The sequence below is a fragment of the Apis florea genome, unplaced genomic scaffold, assembly GCF_048593485.1.
Source record: "Apis florea isolate Af1SG1 unplaced genomic scaffold, ASM4859348v1 contig_3758_pilon, whole genome shotgun sequence".
In the NCBI taxonomy this organism is placed as follows: domain Eukaryota; kingdom Metazoa; phylum Arthropoda; class Insecta; order Hymenoptera; family Apidae; genus Apis; species Apis florea.
In genome coordinates, this window is record NW_028256839.1 from 812,953 (window position 1) to 827,839 (window position 14,887).

The 14,887-nt window shown below is 24.6% G+C and overlaps 1 protein-coding gene and 1 long non-coding RNA gene across 2 annotated transcripts in view; one reads left to right on the forward strand and one right to left on the reverse strand.

Moving 5' to 3' along the window:
- The window catches only part of LOC100863496 (very long chain fatty acid elongase 6), a 68,396-nt gene that overhangs the window by 22,068 nt on the left and 31,441 nt on the right, over positions 1 to 14,887 (forward strand). The window lies entirely within an intron of this gene.
- The window catches only part of LOC147656468 (uncharacterized), a 50,029-nt gene continuing 37,371 nt past the window's right edge, over positions 2,230 to 14,887 (reverse strand). Inside the window, exon 2 of the long non-coding RNA XR_015294359.1 lies at positions 2,230 to 2,803. This is a non-coding gene — a long non-coding RNA (uncharacterized LOC147656468). The remainder of the gene's footprint in view (positions 2,804 to 14,887) is intronic.

Here is a 14,887-nt window from a genome sequence, read left to right on the forward strand (position 1 = left end):
TATTTTGCTCTTTATATGGCTCTTTGTATGGTCAGTCAATAAACACGTGCATATGATCGACGTGCATGAGTAGTTGGGCAGAGTCGTTTTACAAATCTCAAATCCTTACATAGTACAAAATTAAAGGCTATTTTTTCTTATAATAATAATTTGTTCATATTATAATATGAAATTAGTCGTTGTCAATATAAATATATCTAAATAACAAGATAAATAAAAATATACAAAAGAATACAATATAAAAGAATTAATATTTTTTATTTAGAATTGTTTGATTCTAAAATCGGAATCATTTAAATTTATAATAAATAGTTCTATTTTTCATTTAATTATCCCATCTAATTGTCAAAATTTGTGATAGCACGTGTACACTTTTTTCTAATTTTTCGCCGTTGTATTTATTGCTAAAATAAATTTTTTATATCGGAAAAACTATATAATATTTTTAACGTAATTGCAACATAATTTTTTATCTTATGATTCATATGAAGTTCTACTGGATTCTTAATACTTAATAGAATACTTATATATATATTTTATTATTTCATCTCTTATGTAAACATCAATTATTTTTTGCTATTTAATAATGTACAGCAATTTGATTTTTATCATATCATCTGCGAATTTTACTTGTAACTGTTGGATATCTTCTTTTTTCCAACTACTGTTTGGAATTTTTTCAATTTTATGCAGCATTGTTCACTACAATCATTGTTTTTCAATTGTTTTTCAATCATTGGAGGAAAATTCCTCAAATTTTGTTGCATTCATTTCTTCGTGATAATTTACAATTTTTTAATTCAAATGTTCATAAAAAAATCATTGATATTCCCAATATTTATAATTATTAAATGTTTTCCTTTTCCAGAAGGATTTTTCTAGATAAGTCATTATGTTCGAGATAAAATTACGGTCAAATTCTTCCATATTGAATTTTTCATATGTCTTGCATTGATCCAAGTTTCATTCAAATAATAGATACGATTGGAATCTCAAATATTTCAATTACCATAAATAACTTCTTTTCTAAATAACAATTTATTTCTTATCGTTTGAAAAACTATTTCGTTCTCGTCAAGTAAATTTAAAATTGAAACTTTTTAATAATTTATGAAATGAACATTCCTTAAATAATGTAAGATCTCATTTACAATTTCTAAAACTTTTTTTACTATCGGTAGTTCTGTAAAAAAAAATTGATGAATTATTCATCGCTATTAATATTCTTAAAATTTGTTATTATTTCTTTTAGAAATTTTTTGTCCTTTTTTGATGAGATGATATTCTTTCCATCTATAATAGATTATCCTAACAATATAAAAAAATTAAATAATATTTTTCTTAAAATATCACATTTTGTTAAAATATGTTTATATACAGATATTATATATCTATATAATCCTTATCTCTTCTAAAAACTGGTGTAACACGAGCAATTGTTTTTACTATATTATGAATTGATTCTTCTGGCCTTTTCTTTTTTTCATTTCTTTAACAAATATTTAAAATAATATTTTTCTCAATTGAACTAATATATCTTCTTTTAATATTCGTTTTTTTGACATGCCAATGTTTTCTCATCAATTAGAACTTGACGAAAAAACAAAAATACAACGGAGATAAAATGTATGTTTCGAATACTCATAAAAATTTGATCATTTTTTGATCAAATTTTCAGTAATCATCTGGAGGAACAAAATTTTTTCTCTTTTTCCAACTTTCTGAAAAAAGTATATTCTTAAAGCTTTCCTGCGCATCACTTGCACATTTGGAAATCATTTAAATTTCCTCCTCCTTCCATGTATGATTCCCTCGATAAGGAACCACTACAATTTGGCCCTGATTTTTAATTATGAGAATCAATAACTGCAACTAGTATATAGCATCAATCATGTAAATATCACGCGATCATTTTTTTTTTTATTATTATTATTATTTTCTGACTCAACTCGTTGAATCTAGTATAAATTTTAGTACATAATATCATACTCTGAGAATAGTAGAGATGACTAAAATTAATCGAGAAGGGATTATTTAAGGGAATAGGAAACGATTATTATGCCGCCCTAATCCATAACAATGGCATTAAAGTACATTTTCAGATGATTCTCATGATTCATGCATATCATAATATATAGAATGTCTCGCTGAAAAATTATTATATTATTATTATTATTATTATTATTATTGCTATTTATTCGCAGTGAAAAATATTTTGATGACGTTAAATAATTTCAAGAGGTGCACATATTTATTTGCTCATTGAATTCGAATTATTTCCCGTGCCATCTAAAAGAGAGTATAGTCGCTCTGCATAAGATGCCGCGTATCGTATGATATGACGATAGAGTTATTGAGTATCTTTCTCTGGAAATAAAGTATCGATATTCTTTTGTCATCAACTTTTTTTCAATAAACATTCATTAAAACAACGATTTTCCTCGGGCACTGTACACGTTTTTTGGTACGGCGGCTCGAAAAGTAGTAGCAAAAGGGTTAAGAAGAGTCTGCGATGAGCTCTCTAAGAGTTTCCAGTTCTGTTCAAGCAAGAATTTCAAGCAATAGCTAAGAAATCAGCTATTGATCGTCGCTATATCTGTTTCAACTCAACTACAAGACTGCAAGTCTTGGTTTTTCCTCCAATCCTTGCATTTCGTCGCGGTTGGAGGGCGGTTTCGAAAGATGGGGTGGCGTCGCAGCGCGTGGGAGGAGGATCTTTACGCTCGATGATTCATTGCATGGCGTGCAAATGTGACTTGTAAAGTGGTCGTGGTTGCTGAGGCATCTTTGTTTAAATAAAAATCTGAAAAACGTTACGAAAATGTTACCCGCTAATAAATTATTGTTAAGCTATTGGAAATATTAGAATTGAAAATAAAGGCCAGACCGGGACTGTTTCACAAATTCTGTTTCTAACATATGTCGAAAAATGATTAGTTTAAGAAATATTTTGAATACCGTAAATATTGTTAAGAAAACTTCACTCGCTCACCAATGATAATTGTATTTATTTATTAATTATTTACATTTTTGGAAATGTCGATGTAATAGTGATCATCTCACATTTTGTAACATATTTTGCAACATTTTTTTTTCTATCGAGCAATATAGTTGGGAATTTCTGCTTATGTTTTCAAATATTCTCAGAAGTCAAAGGGGCGTCTCAATCAAGTGATCATGCCGGAAAATTAATCGCGTGTGACGCATTTTTTTTTTAAATCTCAAAATAAATTAATAATATACTTTATTTTCACAATTTCAAATTATATAATTAATACGTTCATCACCCGTGATTTTATTTCTCACGGGTCCTAAATGTTACTGCCGAAAAGTCAGAACGGAGTGATAAACGAAAATAGTTTTAATATTTTTATTTTGTATATTTTAAAATAAAATTTAATTGGGGTATAGTTATATATAACAGTTCTTAGTTTTCATTAACGATCTGTAACACCGATTTTAAATTAGTTGTCCTCTTGTTGTCTCTACTTTTACGCTTCCTATTTCGTCTGTTTTGTTCAAAGATTTTCCAAAATCAATCTTAAATATTCTGACCTGAATATAAGCCTCTAATTGGCTAATCCAATTTCAACTTAGTTCCGTATTATCGATGGAAATTCGTAACAACACCTTACTTATCAGATATATAATTTTAGATTTAAAGATACAGAATTTAAATTTTAAATTTAAATTTTAGTGCTTATTTCATTAAATTTCTTTTAAAATTTCATTTTAACCCTTTGCACTTATAGTCGCTATCCTATATTTACTAATGTAAATATATGTATAATATAATTACATTCTATATGTATAATACAAATTATTATTATAATATAATTATATTCTAGGGGATTCTTTTTATTGGTAACCTTCTTAAATATAAATACAAGTGCAAACGGTTAAAATCTTATTTTTCTTGAACAAGAAAGTGTCATCCATATATGAGTGACGGGGACTCCCCACGGAAGTATATCCGTCACCCATATATAGCTGACATGGCGACGAACGTGTTAAATATCTGTGTCAACATCAAGTAATATCAAATTTTTCGAATGTTTATACCTCATAACGCTATATTTTTTTTTTTTGCGGTAATGTTGGTATAAAAGTATTATTAATAAAAGAGACAATATTTACATAACATAGAAACAATATTTTCTTAACAGTACATAATTTACATAAAAATATCTTTTAAACTTATATATAAATTAATCCTTTTTTTTTTATAAAAAATTAAAAACTTCATTGGTGTATAAAAAAAAGCATACATTTTTATTTGAAAAATGAATCTTTATATGTCACGCATCCATCTATAACAAAAAAAAAAAAAAAAAAACTAACAACACCAATATATGCACCATTTAATAAATGCCTATGAAAACATTTCTCGGTATAAATAATAATGACGTAATTCAAGGTAATATTTAGCGAGACTTCATGTATTTGTATATATGAATTATATATACCACGTGAAAGAGAATTAAGGAACAACACGTCTCTTTTATTTTCTTTCCGGTCATTATTTATTGGTGGCACGTGTCGTTTTAAGTTATTTGTTTCATCGAACAACTCTTTGATATTCTTATATCTATATCTAGATCTAGACCTACACGATGATTTCTTTTATTGAGTATCATTATTGCATTTATTATGTAGCTGAAGAAGATCAGATATTCAATATGGAAAAAAATACATGTCAAATTATGTAATATGTACAAAATGTCAAATGTAATTTTATTAGATTTACAGTAAGTAACGAATGTATTCGAATGCTTACATTTACAATCTTTGATGAACGAAATATATATGTTGGAATGGAGCTTGTTGTTTAAGACAATGAGAGGTGTATAGTAAGAGGAAAATCTCAAGATTATGTCAGCAAAATTTGAAAATGAGTCCACCAATTTTTGCAGTATATATTATATATTATAATACATTTATTACAAACACGCATTGTTAGTAGGTTACAAAAGTATTCGAACGTTTCATATATACAGTATTATTTAACATTTATATTTTGTTGGACTACCTTTGGTGATAATAATTTGTCTCGTTCCATACTGTGTACCAGTGATTTTGTAAAATTACAATTGATAGAATTCCATATTTTTATAATTTTTTCTTTAAGCATCTGCTTTGAAAATATTTGAAATTTATTTTTTGCCTATTTCAGTCCATAAATTTTCGATGGGATTTATATCTGGACTCTATAGTGGATTATTTAACATATGGCATATTATATTGTATAGAATCCATTCTTTCACGATTTGCGCTATATGTTTAGGAGCATTGTCCTTAAAAGTTTGAGATTGTTCTTCAAAAAATCTAAATATTTGTATTTATCGAGTATTCCATCAATAAATACTAAATTTCCTATACCATTAACTACTATACAGCCCTACACCATTTTGATTGAATCATTATGTTTTATTGTTGGGTATACATTTTCGATATCCAATTCTATATTTGGTTTTTTTGCACACATAACTTCGCTCATCCGAGTTAATAAAAATATTAAATTTAGATTCATTAAAAAATACTATTTTTTCCCAAAAAGCATTATCTTTTGTTACAAATATTTTTGCAAAAGTCAATCTTTCCTTTTGATTTTGCTTATTAATATATGGCTTTTTTTTTTTTGGTACTCTACCATAAAAATTATTATTTCGCAAGACATGTCGACATAATTGGGGATGAATATCTTTGTCAAACATTTCTGATATCATATTTGAAAGTGTAAGTGCAGATATAATAGGATTTTTTTTTACTTCGCGGATAATAATTTTTTCTTCTCTTTCAGTTAATTTTCTTAGTCGACCTGAACGAGCTTTATTTATAACTGTTCCTTCATTTTTTGATTTTTTTTTTTTTTTTTTTTTTGATGTTAATGCATTGTAGATTTACTTCTGTTTACGATTTTTGCTATGTTATTACATGATTTTTCATCCTTATGCAATCGAAAGATAGTTTTTTGTTTACACTTTTTTATTTCAGACTTTTTCATACTCATTTTGAATATTTTACCGTTGATTTTTATTTTACTGTTGATGGAACGAAGCTTGACATTAACTGAACGTGAAAATGCTCTCATCTGTGTTATATTTCTTGTAATACCTGTGTTTATATTTCTGGCTAAAGTGTTTAAAAACTATCGTAAGAACGTATCAGCTTTGTAACCTACTAACGGTACGTGTTTATAATAAATATGTTATATCTATTACACAAATTGGTGAATCATTTTCAAATTTTGCAACATAATCTTGAGATTTCCCTCTCACTATACACCTCTCATTGTCTTAAACAAGTTTCATTAACATATGTATTTCGTTCATCAAAGATTGCAAGCGCTCGAATATTTTCGTTATCTATATGATATTATATAAATTTTCTTATGATTTGAATTTTAAATTGATAAATTGCTATTGTTTATTTGAAAAAATTGAGCAGAGAATAAAATTGTTAGATATTACTTCATGATATATTGCTTCAATATCGTAATCTACATATTATCTCAATTTATTTCTACAAATAAATTATTTAGAATTTTTCCAGCTTTCAATGTTATATCGCAATTAAAAAATTTTTTTTCAAAATAAAAAATTAAATTTTTGTTTATAATATTCAATTGTTATTATACAAATAAAATTAATATTAGAAGAAAAATATATAATATATTCATATGTATTTGAATATAAAAGATATATAAATACATGAAAAACATATGATATAAAAAATATATATTTGAGTAAAAATCCACGATCTAATAATTTTTTTCTCAAAATCTGTAATTATAGATAATTCAATAAATATCTTCAATAAAAATCTTTTGAATATCCTTCATATTGTAAAATCATTTTTCATCGTGTTATTCATATTTTCAAATCTCAGAAATTATAATATTATAAATAGATGGGTTTTTTTTTTTTATTGAAAATGAAATGCTAGAAAATTTAAAAAATAAAAAAATAATAAAAATATTCACAAACACATCTTTTATTTTCGAACACAAAATAATTATAATAGATATGCGATATCGAATAATTAATTATTGATAGCTAATGACTTGTCTCGAGTTATTATTGTATCAATAATAAAAATTTGATTCGAGAACAGGATTTCTCAACTTATGATATCACAACCAATATATATTATTAATATATTCGTATAACATATTTGGAGGATTAATTAAAATAAATACAAAAAGTAATAAAAGTATATAAAACTGTTGATCGAAGCTTATTTACTTTATAGTTATAAGTAAATAATTGAAATTTGCGGTAAACGAAGAAACTGAGATCTCTATTTCCTTCGTTTGATGCAAATTTCAATTATTTATAATTTAATAAATAAAACATTTTTATACAACTTATGTGTTTTTGTCTAGAAAATTAATTCACATTTCGAAAAGTGTCCCATGGATATGTTAATACTCCGTATAATATAACGATTTGATACAATATAGCAAATCTTTAGCAAGCAAATCTCTTAAATTTTGTTATATTATATGATTAAATATTATTTTAAAAATTTTATCACATATTATCAGTTGATATAGAATTTTTGGAAATAGATATTTTTCCTTTTATATCTTTATAACCTGAAGCAAAACCGATTCTTTTTCCCTCGTTCTTTTTCAAAGAAATTTTGTTGTGGGATAATCTAAAAAAAATTTTTTTCTTATCAAATGTTTTCCTAATGCTTGTTTGATGGTATATTAAATACCGATTTCACCGATGTCTTTTTTCTCCACTGTCTCTTTAAGATAATTTTCAGACTTCATGATGCTTTTAATGCATCTCCTTACCTACTTTCGCTAATGTTCTTAATAATTAAGAAAATAAACGTTGTCACAATGTATATGCAATATGATCGCAAAGTGTAAATCGTATAAGCAAGAAATGGAAATAAAATTTAACACTAAATCTACCGGTTAAATTGACCGGTTTTCAAACTTTATAACTTTTCCTAAAATATGCATACAATATATTCTTCAATATTTACTTCTAGTCTTTCTTTCTTTTTTCTAAGAAATATTTGCAGTCTGTCCTGTCTGCCGCGGTCGGTCCATTTAACCGGTCGATAAAATATTTTAAGTGGAAGCTAAATACAACAAAACTAGATGCATTTATTGCTTTGCATTTATATTGCCTGCGATGCATATCAGGCAAAAAAATCTAGATGTCTCATATTTGTGGAATAAAATTTGGGGACCCGTGTTTTTTTCAAAAACAATGAGCAGAAATGACTTTACTGAAATATTATGAGGGTTATACGATTTGATAAGAAGAGCGAAAGAAGCCATTTTCTGCAAACCAATAAATATTATGATATCTACAATATGACCGATTTATTGAAAATTCACAAAATTGTTATAAACCTGGTGCACGTATTATTGTTGATGAGCAATTGTTTCCGTCGAAGATTAAGTATAGATTTATCCAGTATATATCAGACGAATAAACCAGACAAATTTGGCATAAAATTTTGATTGTGTGAATAATAAGTATATAATAAATGGATTTTCTTATTTGGGAAAGGATGAGAGAAGAAAATATTTGATTTCACTTGAAGAATTCATTGTTTTGAAGCTAATGGAACCATTCATAAGATGCATAAAGAACGTAATAACAGATAATTTTTTTAGAAGTGGCCACAAAGTTGCAAAAAATACCACAATTGTTGGAACAATCCGTGGAAATAAACGAGAATTGCCAAAGTTAGCCAAAGAACGAAAAGACAAAATGACTCTGTTTTCAAGCAAACTGTATAAATCAAATTATATTTGTCTTATAGCGTATAAAAGCAAACCAACGAAAAAAAAGTGCTTGTGCATAAGTTTCATGCATAAATCAATGCAAAAATCGAAAAAAGTAACAAATATATACCGGAAATGATTAGTTTTTATAATAATACAAAATTTAGTATTAGGCAAGGAAATATAATGTGAAGTCGAAATCTTGTAGATATCATCTCCAGATATTTTTTAATATTTTGGACATAGCCTGTATGATTTTGTATAATGGTTTTGTATAAAGAAACAACGAGTGAAACTATTTCAAAACAGGAATTTTTATTTCAATTAGCTATTGAGATGTTGTGTATCAAGAATCGGGAAGAAAAGTATGTGCTAAAACTATCAACAAGTTCAGATTCGTACGAAAAACTTGCAAGTAAAATAAAGATAAAGTAGTTTACAAAACTACGAAAATCTGATCGAGATGCGAAAAATATACATTTGAGAATAAAATAATTTGTAAAAATTGCAGCGAAGATATATCTCTATATAAATAAAAGTTTAATTTTATTTTTTTTCCCATATAAATAATTTTAGATATGCATAATATAAAGTCTGATTTATTAATTAGTAGATACATTGAAAACTAATCTTTCAGAAATATGTTATATGGGAAAAATGAAGTTTTCGCTTTTTAAGTTTATAATTGAAATTATATAAAAATAAATTTGGACGAAATTTTATGAAAATTCCTCATTTTATATACATTCAGTAATAAATTAACAATTATCTACATTGAATCATAAAAACGATAACTTTTTTAATAATTTTGACCGAGCGCGATAGGAAATAGGTATACAAGAAGTGTGGATAAGTTTGGTGTTAAATTTTCTTATTTTATTTACTATTTATTTCTTTGACTTCAAATAATAGATTGAAAGAAGTATAAATTTACATTGTTATACAAAATTAAATGTTTTAAAACGAAAAAAAAAATGATTTAATTATTAGTGAGATAATTCCTGAGAATGTTTTTTTTTTCATAAAAAAAAAAATAAGAAAAATTAATAAAAATGTTATTATTTTTCTCTCTAAAATCTAATTTAAATATATATTGGATATTAATATGTTCGGAGAAGATCGTTGGAAAATTGAGCTTAAAATTCAAAACAAACACAAAAATTAATATACGAAAATATTGAAAATTATTTGTTATAACATTTTTTTGCGTTAAATGAAGCGAGATAGTGAAAATATTTTTATACTTTCTAGAATCGACTCTCGAAAAATGTCTCATAAATATTTTTAACTTTTTGTTTATCTTTTCTGAATATTCTTCATTTAATTCTTTCTTAAAGTATAAAGTATAATAAAATAAAATAAAATAAAAAAATGATATTTTCTTTACTTATTAATTATCTTATTTTTTCTTTATTATTATTATTATTATTATTATTATTCTTTATTATTTATTATATTTTTTTTCTTAATTTTAATTTATCTTATATGTAATTTTCTTGCATGTGCATTTAACCGAGAAAAAAATAAGACTGATAAAATGGAATTATTCTTCGATCTTGATAAATTGTTTTATCATTTTTATTATTCTAATAATAATTATATAATCGTACTATCAAATAGTAATAATCTATCATTCGATTAGATGATAATGCGTTTGATAAAAAAATAATTTTTTTCGTGTATTTTGTTGATAATTTCTAGTTATTTACGATTTTATTTTATTTTATTTATTTGTGTTTAAACGTAAATTAGAAAGTTTGCAAAGTTTTTTTGATCAAAAAATTGGCGATAAATCTAGTTGTGAAGTGTGAGATTTGGATATATTTTATTTGTGAAAGTTATATATCTTGTCGTTTGAATGTTTTTCTAGATCTCGGATTCATGCTGATTACTTTTCTTTAAAAAAATTAGTTTTTAATTTTATAATCTCTCAAAGGAATATATCTTAAGGGATATCATCCTCGTGCACTCTTCTGTGTGAGATAATTGTGACAAATATGGTAAAAAAGATTTTACGATCGATTAAATTAATCAGATAAATATTCTTGATATACGTTTAAAAAAATATAAAAATATCTAAATTGAGAGATTCAATAAAAATGGATAATATTAAAATTTACATTCCTTTATTTATATTCTTAAATATAATAAATTATATGTTTCATCATAATACTTTGCAATAATATTCTGCATATCTATCCTTTTATACTTCTTCTATGTGCCTTTTCAATGAAAAATTTTAAATGGAAAATTATCCTTGAGAAAATTCCGAATTTATAGCATATTTTCAACTATCGAGTAAAAATTAAAATTCTAATGAAACAATTGTACATACAAATCGTTCACATCGTATCAAAGATGTTTGAACAAATACTATTCGATTAGAAACTAGGATCTCATATTGTAGAAATAATTTTTTTATAAATCAAATTCGAGGGAGATTTCAAGGCTAACTTCATTTTTTAAATGGAACTATATAATTTTTAATACGTTAATACGATCTGTTTACTTGTATATTATTATCTATTTAGGTCAAAAAAACCATTGGTTTAGAAGATATTTGAATTTGAAGTAATTTGTAAAACTTATTGTATGAAATATAAGAAAAACAAAAGAATATCACATCGTATGTTTTTATTCAACTCTTCATGCTTTTCTTTTTGTTTTTCATATGATGTATCTAGAGATTGATTAAATCTTTAAAAATAATTAATCATATATTTCATAACATAACTTGAAGTTTTTAACATTAAAACAAATCCATTAATATTTTCATTTTTTTTTTTTTATGATTAATAAAATGAAGAATATGAAAATATTGTCGATAAAATTAATATTTTTTATTGACATAAAAATATAATTATATATATCTATTTATTTTCATGACCTTTAATTACAATCATTTATATATGTATATAAAATAGATATATTTAAATACTACGAACAGATAATTTTAATGTTAAATGTCGAGGAATTGATTTCATCCAATATGTTTTTTTCTTTTTTTTTTTTTCTATTAAATTATTAATACATGAATGAATAAAACATATAACAAAATTTACTATTTAAAAAAGAATAATCGTCTACGAAATCGATCTCGATATTATCATTTTTTGTCTGAAAGAAAATTATCATTGACGTATATGCTATTATATGTATATTACCTTGCGATTGTTTCTAGATACGAGCAGCCATTTTATCGTCTGTCGTTTATATTTCTATATGATATTAGTAATAAAGATATGAAAATTTCCGACATTCTACGCCTTTCCTCTATTTCTCCTAAAACCGAAAGAAGAACAAATAAAAGAAAATTTATGATTCGGAATTTTCCGTTGCAAAAAGTGTTTTTATAATTAATTTAACTAATTGTATTTCGTATTCATTTCCGTTAGCAAAGTCATAAATGAAATGCATATCACTTTAACAAATGTATACATAAGTTTTCACATGAGCATTCAACACGCGACAATAATACATATTTGTTGAATATTCTGTTTCATTGATAACAGTTATTGTTTGTAAATATTAGATAAATTCAGAATTATTGAATGTATATAATAGTACATTAAGGATTTAAATGTTTAAGATACTTTTTCAAATCATCCGTAATATTAAAGTGTACAGAATATTCGTCCATGTAATATTTTTTTACTTGTTGTGATCCTTTCTTTCAAGTATGGATATAAATTCATGGAATAGAATATATTTAAATGGTAGCAAGAGTCTCGAATCAGAGATGTTAAATTATGCGAATCTGCATAAATGGTTTTTCAGATATAGAATAATTACAAATTATCATTTACAATTAATTAAAAAATTATATGTATATTTATTCTTGTAATGAAAATTGGTTTAAATAAAAAATATTAATAATATAAACATGCATATTCAAATATAATAATAAAATCCAATATACACATATATATTATAACAAATAATTTTTAAAAAGAACTTGAATAAAAAACTATTCTATCTATATTTAATCCGCAATGTTGGGTAATTTCAACAACATGCAAATTGAATATTAAGTCCAAAGGGATCCGTAGTAAAATCTATTTTCCATTTTTTTTTTTTCAAAATATGAAATAGAAATCAGAATCTTGTTATAGATATATATTTTTTTGTATAAAATAATCATTATATTAATTATTATCATGAATTTGAAATTAATGCGAATCTAAGTTTGAATAGAGAGGCAAAAAAATATAAAAATATTATTATTCTATTTAGATCATAGAATTGAATATACGCATTGATATTATAATAATCATATTATAAATATGAATATATAGCTTATATATTGCTTATTTATATTTTTGAATCATAATCGATTAGAATTTAGAATTACTTAATGTTTCTATATTTCATTTTTTTATAATTATGACATTTTTTTATTTACAAATTTATAATTTATCATTTTGAATCTTAATTCAATTTAATTTTAATTTTAATTTTTAGAATTTAATTAGAAGGAGTTTTTTAACAATTTAAATATATAGTAAATATATAATACATATAATTAATAATATTTGTATTAAATATGATGCAAAAGAATTATTGTAAAATATATCCTTGACATTTTTAGCGAATAATTTGTTAGCTAGGATAATTTAAATTATTTTTAAAAAAATATATTTTATTTCCATATTAAATATGTGTAAAATTACTGTATAATATTATTAGATCTTTGCCATATATTGTTCCATTGCTTATTAATTTTTGTCTCACTGAAGAATATTATATTTCTTAAAAAAATTTTATCTTAATTTATATATTTTCTAGTATATATAATTTTTTAATAAATTTTTAAATTTTTATATTAAGTTTCTGTCTTTTATCAACTGTTAAATTATAGAATTTTTTTCACGCTAATTCTAAATTGTATTATTTCTATTCCTATTATTATATATATTGCGTATTATATATTATTTCCATTGATATATTGTTACTAATTTATAATGAAAATTCTAAAAATAAATTTCACATAATTTCTTATTCTCTCATTATTTACTGTGAATTATTCTTTCGTAATGATTTTTATCTATAATTTTTTAAATTATGGAATAAATTTTTTTCTATCATTTTCATAATTTCACAGAAAGATTTTCTCTTACAATACAATTTTGTTATCAGTTTAGTATTCCATTTATTAAAATTTCAGTTTCTTCTTCAATATTTTTTTATTGTTAATAAAATCTATTTAAATAAATAATAACAATTTGTTATTTCTTTTAGACAGTTGTAAAATGAAAAACATTTATTTTCCTTCAATAATAATTTAACTATCATATAGATCTATGTTATAATTTGAAAAATACGAACGTTCGTAATATTATATGTTTTTTAATTTTCGAAATTTTTGAACAAATTTTATTTTGTCAAAATGAATTCGAGTAGAAAATATATATATACTTTTATAACATATTTTTCCACTTGAAAAAAGAAAGATAGCCTTCATGGAAATCATAGAAATACATTGTTAACATCGCAAGCGTATACGACTTTGTACAAATGAAGTACTTAAACTGATACTACTGCTCGAAGGATCATCCACTACCATAGGAAATGTATAATCGTTTATCTTATGAATTCTGAGTGAATGAATGGTGATACTTTAATTCTTTGCGACAAACTGTGTGATTCTAACTATGCTTTGATCTATCTGTCCGTCTTCTCTGCCTGTTCTAATTTCACTACTGTCTTCTATGCCTGTTCTAATTCGACTACTCAACCGCGAGTCTTGGTTTTTCCTCCAATTTCGTGAAAATGCACACAGAGAGGGACCAATCATCGCGTCGAAGAGTGGTTTCGAAGGGCCCTCGCGAGGTCGCGCTGCAGTGCATCAAGACTTTTGCTCTCGCTTTCCATCACATGCAAACGCAGCTTTCGAAGTGGTCGTTGCTGTGGTATCTGTTTAAACTAAGATCTGGAAAACCATGTCCGCTCATAAATTACTGCTAGACTGTTGGCAGGTATTCGAACTATTGAAAATAAAGCAGGACCCGACCATTTCACGATCCCGGGCCTTAACATACATTCACTTAGCGATTTATGACTATTCTTGATATATATATATTAATATGTACTATTTGAAACATTTTATAAAACAATCTATAGTTTGATATTATA